The 12712-nt window shown below is 35.3% G+C and overlaps 1 protein-coding gene across 3 annotated transcripts in view; it reads left to right on the forward strand.

Moving 5' to 3' along the window:
- Positions 1–12712, forward strand: part of MACROD2 (mono-ADP ribosylhydrolase 2) — a 1752897-nt gene that overhangs the window by 540956 nt on the left and 1199229 nt on the right. The window lies entirely within an intron of this gene.

Below are 12712 nucleotides of genomic sequence, written 5' to 3' on the forward strand. Positions count from 1 at the left end.
CATATTAAAATAGCTTTTGTATGTGGTGATAAAATGTATTTTCCAAATATATATGTATATGATGTTTGACTACAGGTTATTTTTGTTTAGATCTTCAACAGAGTGTTTCTGAAACAAAGAAATAAAAATATAAGCAAAATATACATTATAGTATTTAAGTGCCATGGAGTGACAGCTTCTGGAAATGATGCCAATTTCTTATTCCTTGTTCAGGTTTCTTGATTGTGAATGTGTTTAGAGCAAAGGAGATCAAAGTGATGTATTGTGTTTTCAGCTGCCATGTAAAGGCTGATTGGCAATTACAGCCAAGACATCTGTCACACTTTGCTTTCAGGAAAAAGCCAATGGAATGTGGTTGTCAGTGTGAGAATGTATTTGCTCTTTGAATGTGGAATGGTCAAAATTTCCATTATATTTGAATAGAGAGAAGTATTGCATTTGATTGACCTTGTTGTTTAGTCATTTAGCCAACTGCCTAGGGTGGTGTGGAATAAAAATGCTAAGAAGGAAACTGATTAAAGGCATAGATTTTTTTAGCACATTGTCTTCAGAGCCTTGGTGGTGGAGGTAGAAGGTTTCACTGCATAGTCAAGCTGTGCCTTGACCCGGAAATTGAGACACCAATTAATTGTTTTTCCATTTACCTTCCTCTTATGAGACTGCCTCAGTCTGTGAATACATTTTATGTAAAAGTGAAGCTGATTTTTGTTTTATTTTTTTTAGCAGTGGAGAAAGTGTAACTGAAAAATTATGACGCAATCTGTAGGATACCCTTTGGGCTTTGTGTAGACAAGTTGTGTAAGAATGAATTTCCCATGAATATGTATGAATGGAGAGATAGTGCATTGTATTTTAAAGATTACTTTAAAATATGTTTAAATTTGAAGAGTTTTTAGTAAATAGTAATGTACTAAAATGCTATTTTTCTTTATAAATGTTATAGTCCTAACCATATATTTCGCACAGTGCATTGTTAATGAAAGTATATCGACCATATACTGTTTAATTTTCCCTTTAATGACTTCTCATTTTTCTTTCTTTGCTCATGTTTTACCCTGTGTGGAAGAGTCAAATCGTGTGCCAAATGACTCCTCATTCCTACTTGGAATATGTAATTATGCCAAATAAAGTTCTTTGTGTACATTGGTGTTTAGAGTAGTTCTCCCTCTGATGCAAAGAGCCTGAGTTTTAGAGGCAGTTTTATTTCCAGGATTATATGGCACTATGTTTATAAATATTGGTCAGTCTTCCTTTTAACAACATACTACCTTTGTGATATAGCTAACCAATACATTCTGAGAAAAGCAAATTATTATTTTCATGTTCGTATCTATCCTTAAACCAAGGATTAAGGCCTGTTCTGTTGATTCACTATACTGTTAGATATTAAAATACATCAAAATTCTTCAACTCTGAGATTTCTGAAGATAACTTCAGAATCACTAAATATGACCAAATAAAATGGTGGCTCTAGTGTATAGATTGACACTATGATAATTTTGTTAATGTGCTTGCTTCTGTTTGATATCCCTCTAAATAAGTCATTCAGCTTAGTACAGGATTATGGAAGATTTGTACAGTGTCAGGCACTAAGGTACAAAGACTAGTAATACCCATACCTGTGCTTGAGGAATTTCATGATTGAGTCATGTCTCTGAGCTCAGTAAGGTGTGACTTTCCTCGGCTTCCTAGGGCAAGTGACTCTTTGTGAGACAAAGAAGCTGGACGTGGAAAGTCAATGGGACTTGGTAGAGAACCCATGCAAGCCAAGATAATGAGAGCCTGACACACACATTTAAGTCACTGTACATAGCCCACAGGTCACATCTAGTAAAAAAAAAAGCATCCAACATAATTGAAATTACCAGATTAGAAAATGGTAGTGCTACCTCATGAGAGTCATACACATGTACTATTTGTGAATAGGTCTTGGTATGTCTCTATATTTAGAAAGATTAATGGTTTATATTAAAAAATGTAAAGAAAAGCAAGGAAAGCAATACTAAAATGAGTAATAGTAGCTTACATTGATATGCCACTTTATAGCATTTCACAATGCTGTCAAAAGGCTTATATTTTAAATTATATTTTATAAACATTGTGTTTGCTCATTTTCCTTTTCCTGAGAGATTTTTTTTTTTTAATCAATTTGGTTCATACATTTCAGAGTCATTAACAATCCACAGATGTGCTTTTGTAGAGAGAGAATGAAAAGGGATCTCATTACATACTGTTTGGGTCATTTTCCCCTCCATATTTAATAATTCCATGACAGTTTGACAGCAGAGACTGGCTCCTATCTGTCCTCTGTGGCAAGAGGTTTATCATTATAGGGATACTAAAGTCAGTCATCCGGCCACCAGTGATAATATCTTCATGCATCAGCAATTTGTTCAGAAAATGCTTTGTATGGATTACAGACAAACTTGGGAATTTTGGACTGGTCTGTGCTTTTTTTTTTTTTTTTTTTTTTTTTCTTGCTAAATTAACATATTCACAAATGCTTGTATTTGAATTAATATACTTGTAGTCTGTGACTCATTATGGTTGGTGGAATGATAGGCCTCAGATATTCAGTTTACTCTTCATGACTTGGATGTTTTGAATAATTTATTTTGATGTAAAATATCCAGTCTTACTTTTCAAAAGTAATCTTAAGAGTAAAAAGAATACTGGACAATATTTTATTGAAGGCTATTTCTAAGGAAATACTTAGGAACTAGACTAAGGGCTGTTTATACAATTGGAAGTTTTGAAACCTTTTCTTTTACAGTATTAAAGATTTTTTGGATTTATAATAAAATTTGAATTTTTATAGCTTTTCAGAAGTTTGTCAACATATGGGATGTTTCTGTACGTGATACCATTATCCTTACTCGAGGGTCAGCTTCATCTGGAAGAGATTTGTCCATCTCAGTTACAGCTCTAGTGGCGGTATCTAGCATAGTGTCTCCTAAATATGTACTGAATTAATGTGAATGAATGAGTAGTTAAATGAATGAATGGTTTCAGAACTTTTCACCTGGAAAATAGCTTTTCCGATTTTTGCTCCTACTTCTAATTCCCTTCTGCTTTCCCTTCTTCCCGGTGCTGGTAGATGAATATTTCTAAATCCAGAGTCCTTATAATTGTCTACAAGTCTCTAGGTGATATGGCCTTCCTTACCTCTCTGACATCATCTCCTTCTGTCCTCTCCCTCACTCACACAGGCTACTTTGCTAATCTTTACTGCCTTTGCATCAGCATTCTCTATGTCTGGAATTCTGTTCTAGATACCTACATGGCTTGCTCCCTCATGTCTTCAAACTCTTGCTCAAATGTAACCTCAGGTGCCACCCACACCAACCTATTTATAATGGCTTCTCTGCCATATTTGGAATTGCTTATCTGTAACATTCAACCTTCAAATATACTATATCACTTACTTATTTTGTTTATTGTTTGCCCCCCACACCAGAATGAGGGCAGAAATTTTTTTCTGCATCTTTTTCATTTATTGCTGTATTCATGCAATGTATAAAAACATTTAACAGATAACAGGAGTTTGAAAATATTTGTTGAGTGAATTAATAAAATCTAGCTCTACTCCTTTCAAAATTTTTCACTAGGTTTTTCCTTAAACACAGACTCGTTAGCCTTATATTTGGCTTTCCATGATTTACTGCCATATCTTGAATTATTTACAACCTTTGACATGATCTGAATAGCTCACAATGGTATATCAGTGCATAGGATTTGTGTTTGGGGGTCTCTGGAAACCTCTTTCTGTCTTTTTTTTTTTCTTTTTTCTAGCTGTTTTCCGGACTCAGCTTAAATATCACTTCGGCAATAAAATAAGTCTTCCTTTATCAATGAAGCTAAAAGTACATTCCTTTTCCCTCAGAATCCAGGATACTGTATGTTAACATGCTGAGGGCACTTTTTATGTGCTATTTTTTATTGACATATGTACAACTTTCCACCTTTCTAACAGCCCCTTGTATATAATGGGTACTAAAGAAATATCTATCAAATGCGTTAATTGTTAACAGTGCCAGGCTGGTTGATAATTGGTAGTGGGAGGGATGTAAAAGAATATGTACACTAGTATTCCTAAGAAATGATGAAATTAGTGTCAATTATTCATTGTGTTTTTAAATCATATTTTAACATATATCTATTCCAAAATCTCTTGTCTAAGAAATTTACTGTTAATGGAGTTTCTCCTAAAGGTGAACAAATAAAAATATAAAAACCACATCAATTTTATTTAATGATTTTCATCATAGCTCACATTTTTATTTTGTTTCTTATGAAAGATTCATTTTTAGGCTTTAAGGCTGAAGAATTATCAAAGATAAATGAAAAAAAAACCTCTATATATAAAATGGTGGAACCTGTTTCTTTCATTTCTTCTATTTAATCTTTGGAAGACATGAAAGGGTAATATTAGCATCAGACACATAGTTTTTCATTAGTCATTTGAAAGGAAACTCTAGGGTGAGAGGCCATAGCATAATATGTTTGAATATCATAGAATGGTATGAATCAGAGTCCTTATTCTATTCCCAGGTGCAATAATAATCAGATGATAGTAGCTTAAACAGTATCGTTGATAATAATTAGTACTTCTCTTGTGCCCTTCATCAAAAAATCATAGCACTTTGAAACATTAGCTCATCAGTCCTTTTGAAATTTCTATGAGGAAGTGACATGACAAGTAATGATATTTTCTTAAAACACAAAAAGAAATTCAGGTACAGAGAGGTTAACTTTGTTTTTCCCAATAACAAAATAAGTCCTTATTAGAGGCATGACAGTGACCAAGTATCCCTGGGGTAGGCAGAGAGAGTCTGTGGCAGGCATTGGCCAAGCATGCTACCTGTTTTTATAAATAAAATTTTATTAGAACACAGCTATGCTAATTTTTTACATATTGCATATAGCTGATTTCATATGATAAAACAGTAGTTGTAATAGAGACTGTATGACTGCAAAGCCTGAAACATTTACTATTATGCCATTTATAGAAAGTTTGGCAACTTACGGTCTATGGTGATTCCTACTTTTTATAATGGAAGAAGCCGAGATCCCGAGAGGTTAAATATTTCTCACTATTAAATGTATATAACTTACTCAGATCAGTATTGACAAAAGTGAAATCTAAATGCCTGCTTCTATTTCTTGGGACCATCCTTACTTCTGTTGCCTCAACAGAACATCACTTTGGGAATGGATGATCGGAAGCCTTTTAAATCTTTCAAATTATAAGGCCACCTTGAAAAATAAAATGCCTAGGAAAAAAATGGTCATTTTTCTCAATAGGGCCAGAACCAGAAAGTGAATAAGTCAAGTCTCTGAAGGTAGAGTTAATTCAAACTACCAGAGTATTAGACAATAAATCTTTATTTTTTGCTTCTTTCAGTGGTATTAGCTAATGTGCTGAAAGCGAGACTGTAGTCCTGAGGAAATTCATTTTCTAGAGTAGGTAGCTCATAGGATGGTTCCAAAGGAGTCCTCTGCAAAGCATGACCTGATTTTAGCCATTGCGGACCCTACCAGCAGGTGTCTGATTGTGAAGGCAGTGGAGTGGGCATGCTGTTAAGAGTATGACTCTGTCAGTCTTTGATGGAGGCCTGAGTGTCCTCATGAGCCCCTTCCATAATTAAATTACTCATAGTACATAAAGAGAAAAAAGGCTTTTAAAGAAGATAAAATCATCTTCCTTCCTAGAGAGAGAGGGATGGGATTGTTCCTCCTAAAATCAGCTCTGACTGGCTCATTTTCCTTAAGTGTTTTAGGAATTCCACTTTGATTTTAATCTATTTCTTCATAATTATCACCTCTTTCATTTATTTTAAGCAGCTTTATATCTTTTATCTGTGTAGTGATCCTTGTAATGAATGTGGAAGTAAGAAAGGCAGGAAGATTGCAAAATAAGAGCAGCAGTTCTCACCTGGTGATCACCTGGGACTTTGTTAGAGATGCACATTCTCACGTCCCACCCTAGACTAACTGAATCAGAAACTGAGGTGTGACAAGCTCTCCAGGTGAATCTGATGCATGCTCAAGAGTGAGAAGCATTGACCTAGATAGTGGTGTGATCCCGAGCGGAGTCTTTGCCTTTTGACTCCTTGCCCTCCACCCTTTTGCCACACAATACAGGCAGCCTTTTAGGTCACAGAGTAAGGCTTTGTTTGAAGAGAACTTTGACATTTCTTCTTTTTCTTTGTCGTATTTCAACATTTAGTGGTGATATCTGTATTTGTTTACTTGTTTATTGCCTGTCTTCTTCAACAGAATAATATTTGAGAAAGCAGAAATCATATCAGTCTCATTTACCCCTGGTGTCCTTAGCATCTGACATCTTAACCAGTGCAGATATTGATACATGTTTACTGGAGGAATTAATGAAAGCCTTGCATTTGTCATAGAGCTGTCACTGCAGAAATCCAACCAAGAAGACTCTCAGGATTAAGTGATTCTAGAAATCTGAGAAACTAGTACTGCTGTATTTGCAGCCTCTCTGTTATCGTATGACCAAACATGCTGCTTGTTTAAAGATTCTAGCAGTGTAGGAGAGCACAGGGGCAAAATTTGTTTTATTTTGTCCACATGGGTCACATACACTTAGATGACTTTCATTTTCTCTCTTTTGTTTGACCCATTGTAATAGCATAAATACCATCCCCAATTGGCTTTGTGATGAAATAACTAAACAATTCTAATAGCAAAGAGTATCTTTTGAAAGTATCTATATTTTGAAAGCAACTGGTATTTATATTGTTGAATTTGAGCTAAAAGTAGAATAAATGCCTGTGCTTGTCTTGCATTGTTTGACATCTTACCAAGCCTTAACAGGACACTGTCTATGCCTTCTTTTTCCTATGTGATCAATAGAAGATAACAGTGTAAATCAATTCTGGGTAATAATGTAAATAGGCTCTCGAAGGCAATTCCTGCTGTGAAATAAGTAGTTAGCTGTGACACTGGCATTAGCCACAGTGGGGGTAATCAGCCTTTGGATGTGTTTAATCAGCATTATCAGCTAAGATTAAAAAGAGAGTTACTGTTGTGCAGGCGTAATTATTTTCAGGATTTAAAAGATGAATATTTGAAGGTGTTCTCATAAATTAAAACCATCGGAACTACTTTGAGTAATTTAGGATGCTTTGAGGTCAGGCACAAGCAAACAGGAAAGGTTAATCTCAGAGCCATGGTAGTTAATGTTCAGGAATTGCAGAATACATTTATTGAAATAAGTAGTGAACGCTGAATTAAATGAAGATTTTCACTAAGTGCTAAAATCTTCATTGAACTATTACTAACATATGTGATTTTATTAAAAAGTGGGCAACGCAAAACGACTTTTAAATGTATTAATTCTTCTTGCAATTAATCACTAGTCCCAAAGATTAAACATTAGACCACTTTATGGCTTGATTAGAGGTGTTTTCAGTTGAAAATATTGATGGAACCAAGCTCTGTACTGACCATAAATGTTGGCTCTGGGTCAATAATACTAAATGCCAAGGTAGAAGGTCTAAGGAGAAGTCCTGAATTGAGGACATTCTATCTGTTTTGTAAAGTTTTTTAACCTTTGAACCTTAATTTCCTTATTATGGTTACCTAGGGGTAGTAATGTCTACCTTAGGTGAGTTCGTTAGGGGATATACACAGAAATACTTTTTAATAGCGTAAGACATCATATAAACATATGACTCTATTATTACTTGAAAATAATTAGCATACCTCATTTACTTGTTCAAGCAGTGTTTACTGAGTGCTTACTCTAAGTTAGCATGCTCTTCTATAATTTACAAGACTATAGTTAATAAGATATCTAAGGTTCCAGTTCTCTTAGATTTTAGCTTCTAGCAGAGAGAGGCAGAAAAAACATATTCATATAAAAGCAAAGTACCACAGATAATAGTAAGGGCTATAAGGAAAATAAAGCATGACAGTAAAATAGAGAGTGGTGGGAGGGGATAATTTTTCTATTGTGGTCAGGCAGGGCCTCCCGCTGAGATGATACTTGAGCTGACAGCCATAATACTATCTGGAAGGAATTCATTGCACGTGGGGTAAAAACACTTTACCATTGGGTTAAAAAACAAAATCATCTTTCCTGGTGTGAAAAACAAGATAGCCCATAAATTTTTCAATTCTTCCTTGCTACAAATATTCTATTTCAGTTCCAATTATATACATACATGAATATATATATGTGTGTGTGTGTGTGTGTGTGTGTGTGTGTGTGTGTGTGTATAAAACTAGAATATAATTTTATTCTAGTTTCTGGAGATAATAGAGGTAATACTGCTGTTGCCACAGTTGATGGGAATTTTAATGATCTTTTCATCCGAGTTCCTAATTTTAAAGATAAGGATATTGAGTCCCAAAAGGCTTGTTTAATTTTTCCCAAGGTCATGTGGTAAAAGAGCCAAGATAGAGCCAAGACTAGAGCCTGGATATCTTGACTTACAGTATGGTGCTCTTTCTCCTAAAGTGTACCATCTTTCCTGGAGTCTTTTTGACTCTCTTATAGGAATATCTCTTATAGAAATTTAATAAGCTATTAAGTGAGGTGATGTACATGAATATACTTTTGAAATTTCTTATTTCATATGTCATTTTATTATTAACAGTAATTTTAGATGAGTTGCATATAAACTATGACACTAGGAGCTCGACTAATAAAGTTTATGACAGTAATCCATTCGAACATATACAACAGTGACTTGTATCTGAGAAAATGTGAAAGTCACAAGTAGCAATTAAGAAAAATCCGATACCATCCTCAAGACTCAGACATTTGTCCCTGCTTTCTTCCAATATAGCTCTTCCTCATAGAAAGGGAAACTTTGTAAGTCATTTTGAGCATTTTAGATGGCCACTTTATTGGTTTGAAAGATATGTCCACAAGTTCTTTGCTATTTCTTTCTTCCCCTGAACTTACTGACTCTCTTGTAGTGAATAGAATATGTCAGGATCATGGAAATTACTAAGATTAGGTAACAAAAAGACAATGGCTTCCATTTTTGATGCCTTCTCTTGGTATCATAAAAATTAAGCACAAACTTGAAAGCTTAAAAGAGCAATTTATTCTCTAACATTTCTGGAAGTCACAGGTTTGAAATCAAGATGTCAACAGTCCTCTACAACTTCTGAAATGTCTAGGGGAAAACTCATTCTTCTCTCTTGCAGCTTCTGTTGGCTCCAGGTGATCCTTGGCTTATGGCAACATAACTCCAATCATTGCCTTCATCTTCATACAGTCATCTTCTTTACCCCTTTTCCCCTTTTCTTCTCTTATAAGGACACTTGTCATTAGATTTAGAACCCACCCTAATCCAGGATGATCTCAGGTTCTGAGATCCTTAATTACATCTACAATGACACTTTTTCAAAATAAATTGATATTCATGGGTTCTAGGCCTCGGGACATGGACATATCTTTTTAGGGGTCACCATTCAATTCATTACACATTCTCTCTAAGTGGAGTCAGCTTCCATGTCATGAGGCAGCCCTGAGAAGAGGAAAACCTGCTACCATGTTGTAAGGGGACTTAGCCTCTTAAGAGGCCCATATGGTGAGGAACTGAGGCCTGCCTGCAACACTGTGAGTGATCTTGGAAGCGGACCTTTTGAGATCTGCCAACAGCCATAACAGTGATCTTGCGAGCACATCATTCAGTCCCAATCAAACTTTCAGCTGTTTGCAGCCCTGGCTAGCAGCTCGGCTGTGACATTATGAAAGACCCTGAGCCAGAATTACCCAGTTAAGTCATTCCTGAATTCCTGACCTAAAGAAGCTATGAGATAATAAATGTTTGTTATTTTAAGTTTGGGATATTTATTATGCAGCAATAGCAATAATACAGAAATTATGGCCATGAACTTTATTAAGCACTGTGAAGAGCCCACTGGCAGAGTAGTTGGTGTCTAACACATTTTTTTAGCACATGGCCTGCCAGGTTGAGGAAAAAGCCTAAATGCAAGGTGAAAGCAAAATAGAATTTGGGGTAATGTTACACTTTGTGATCTTAAAATCACAAAATGCAACCATACTCCTTCACCATACCTCTGTCATAAGACAGCATACTAGATCGGAAACTGTTACAAATGGAAACTTCTGCCATTTTTCTATTAACAAAAAAGGAAAAGATTAGTTGATTAGGGTCAAACAGAACCCAAAGTCCAGCTTAGTAAAGAAACATTGGGAGGAAAACCACACGAACGAAAACACATAATTGGATATTAATGTCTAGCTGATATTCCTTTATTTTATTTTTATTATTATTATTATTATTATTATTATTATTATTATTATTATTATTTTAGTCTTTGCACCTACCACTCACATGCTCTTTACTGGTAGGAACTGCTGTTTTCATTTCGAGGAGAAAAATTAATTCAGTTTCTATCCTGTGTTGATGCTGCGAGCTAAGTGAAGCAGAGGTAACTTTCTATTTACATTTGCAGCAGTGCCCTTCTAAGTTTGTTTGCTATACTAGGAGGTGTGTTACCCATTAGCTCCTTCATTTTTCAGAACCACCTAGAGTTTGCTCCATTTCTAATCACATGCTATTTGTGAAATCCCTATAATTTCCTAAGGCCTTCTAAAGCTTTTCTCTTCCTACCTGTGACATTTTGAGGAAAGATTTATTCCCCCTCTGTGTTTATTCTGCTTAGTGAAGATCATCAGAAACAACCTTAACTGTATTTTTGAAAATTCTCTTTTAAATTGTGTCTGCATTGTATTTAGAGTTCAGTTGCCCATTGGAAGGTGTGTGGAGGGCAAAGGACTATCTTAGAAATCCCTTGCATTTACAGACACTCAGTTTTCACTTTCTTATGTCATGACACATGGTGCCAACTATTGTCTTTTCTTACATGGCCAGGTGATTTTGTTCTTATTTTAATGTTACTCCTGTGCTTAGGTATGTCATATACATATACATAGGCATGACCTTTTTTATGTACTCCATTAGAAGTGTATTCTCATTATGCTGAGTGCACATTTTCTTTTGCATTATAATATGTTTTTCGAGTATGGAATTCAGGCTTTTTTTTTTTTTTCCAACTTGGGGAGGTATTTAGGGGAGAGTATTCTAGGATCGTTTGGGTTTGGGGATTGCTTGCTGGAACTGGATGGAGGGCCCTAATGATCTTCCAGAAAAACTACCCAGAGGTAACTGGAGGACAGGCAGAAGAAACTAACTGCTGTTGTGGGCAGGGCACCAGTACTGGGCCTACTTCACCCCATGTATTTAGGACATGTCTTACCTATTGTTTTAAAATTAATAAAAAATATCTTGGTTATCTTTCTCCTAACAGTATTCACAGCCTGAATAGTTGGGTAGATATGAAAAACGATGAGAGATTGAGAAACCCTCATCAAAGTCTATCTATCAAGAATGATCAGGGCTCTATATATAGAATATTGCATAGTTATGAGATTGATCCATGTAGCTATGCACAGAGGAAGGTGAAATTTAGAGAACTACATGTTTAAAAAGAATTAATATTTCAAACCTTTCCTTACATTCTCTGTTGTCTGCAATAGCAGCATTTCTCCATATACAAAATTAACTGGTTGTCATGGGCACCAAACTTGTTACCTTAAACATATTAATATCACAATCCAACAGCATCCTATTGTTTATGCCTATTTTGAGATTAACCATCACACAACACTTTTCTCCTTTTATTTTCTTTTTTACCGATCTATTTAGAAATGATGGGATACATACTTTAAAGCCCATAAGATGTTTCTGTTAATTGTTCACCATTGTTTTTAGCAACTTTTTATTATCACTGTGATAGAGGACATACATTTGGAGACAATGAAACTTTTGTTAAGAGTCTCACATTACAACATTAAAGCTGGCAGAAAGAAATCTAGAAATCACTCTTTTAGCAACTGAAGCCAGTTTGTCCCATTAAGACCTGGGCAAGGATTTTTTATCCTATTGTTTAAGACTATACTTTGCATCTAACAATCTGTCTGGTACATAGTAGGTAGAAAGTGTTTTATTCATTTAGCAAACACTGATTGATTCCTGAAATATGTACCAGCAGCTTTGCTTATCTTTTGGAAAAGAATGATATGCAAAACAGACAAGAGCCTCACTCTCATCGAACTGAGTTGAGTTGAGCTGACATGAATCAAGTGATTCACCCAAGATCACACAGATGTTTAAGAGATTAAACCTTGCCAAGAATCCAAATTGTTAGATTCTTAGTCTGTGGTCCTTTCTTCTTTTTTTCATGGAGATTTTATTGGATGGATCTTATAATGAAAAGGTCTGGTAGCATGAGCCTTCTTACCTCATGTTTTCTTGTGGTTTTACTGTGCAGTGGCCAGGGAAATGGTCAGTGGATTATGACACATTTGTGTACCGGGATGTAGAAGAGGTACATGGTGCACCTCTCTCTGTCTAGTATAGAAAATTATTTAGGAAAAACTTATTTTAACTTGTCATCAGAGACACAGGCCTTTCTTGACTGTGATCCAATATGAGAGCTGCCTGCCATTTTCTAATGATTCATTTTCTAGTGACTCATAGAGCACATTCCTAGAATCCTTATGAAAGGGTTTTATCACTATCACCCCATGACTCTATTCTTTTGCCCTGCTTTAGTTGACATCACAGCCCTTATCATCATCTGTTATTATTTTATGTATTTATTAGTTCATTTGTCTCTTCCCCTAGAATGTAACCTTCAT

Source organism: Rousettus aegyptiacus, unplaced genomic scaffold (genome assembly GCF_014176215.1).
Source record: "Rousettus aegyptiacus isolate mRouAeg1 unplaced genomic scaffold, mRouAeg1.p scaffold_m13_p_12, whole genome shotgun sequence".
Taxonomy (NCBI): Eukaryota; Metazoa; Chordata; class Mammalia; order Chiroptera; family Pteropodidae; genus Rousettus; species Rousettus aegyptiacus.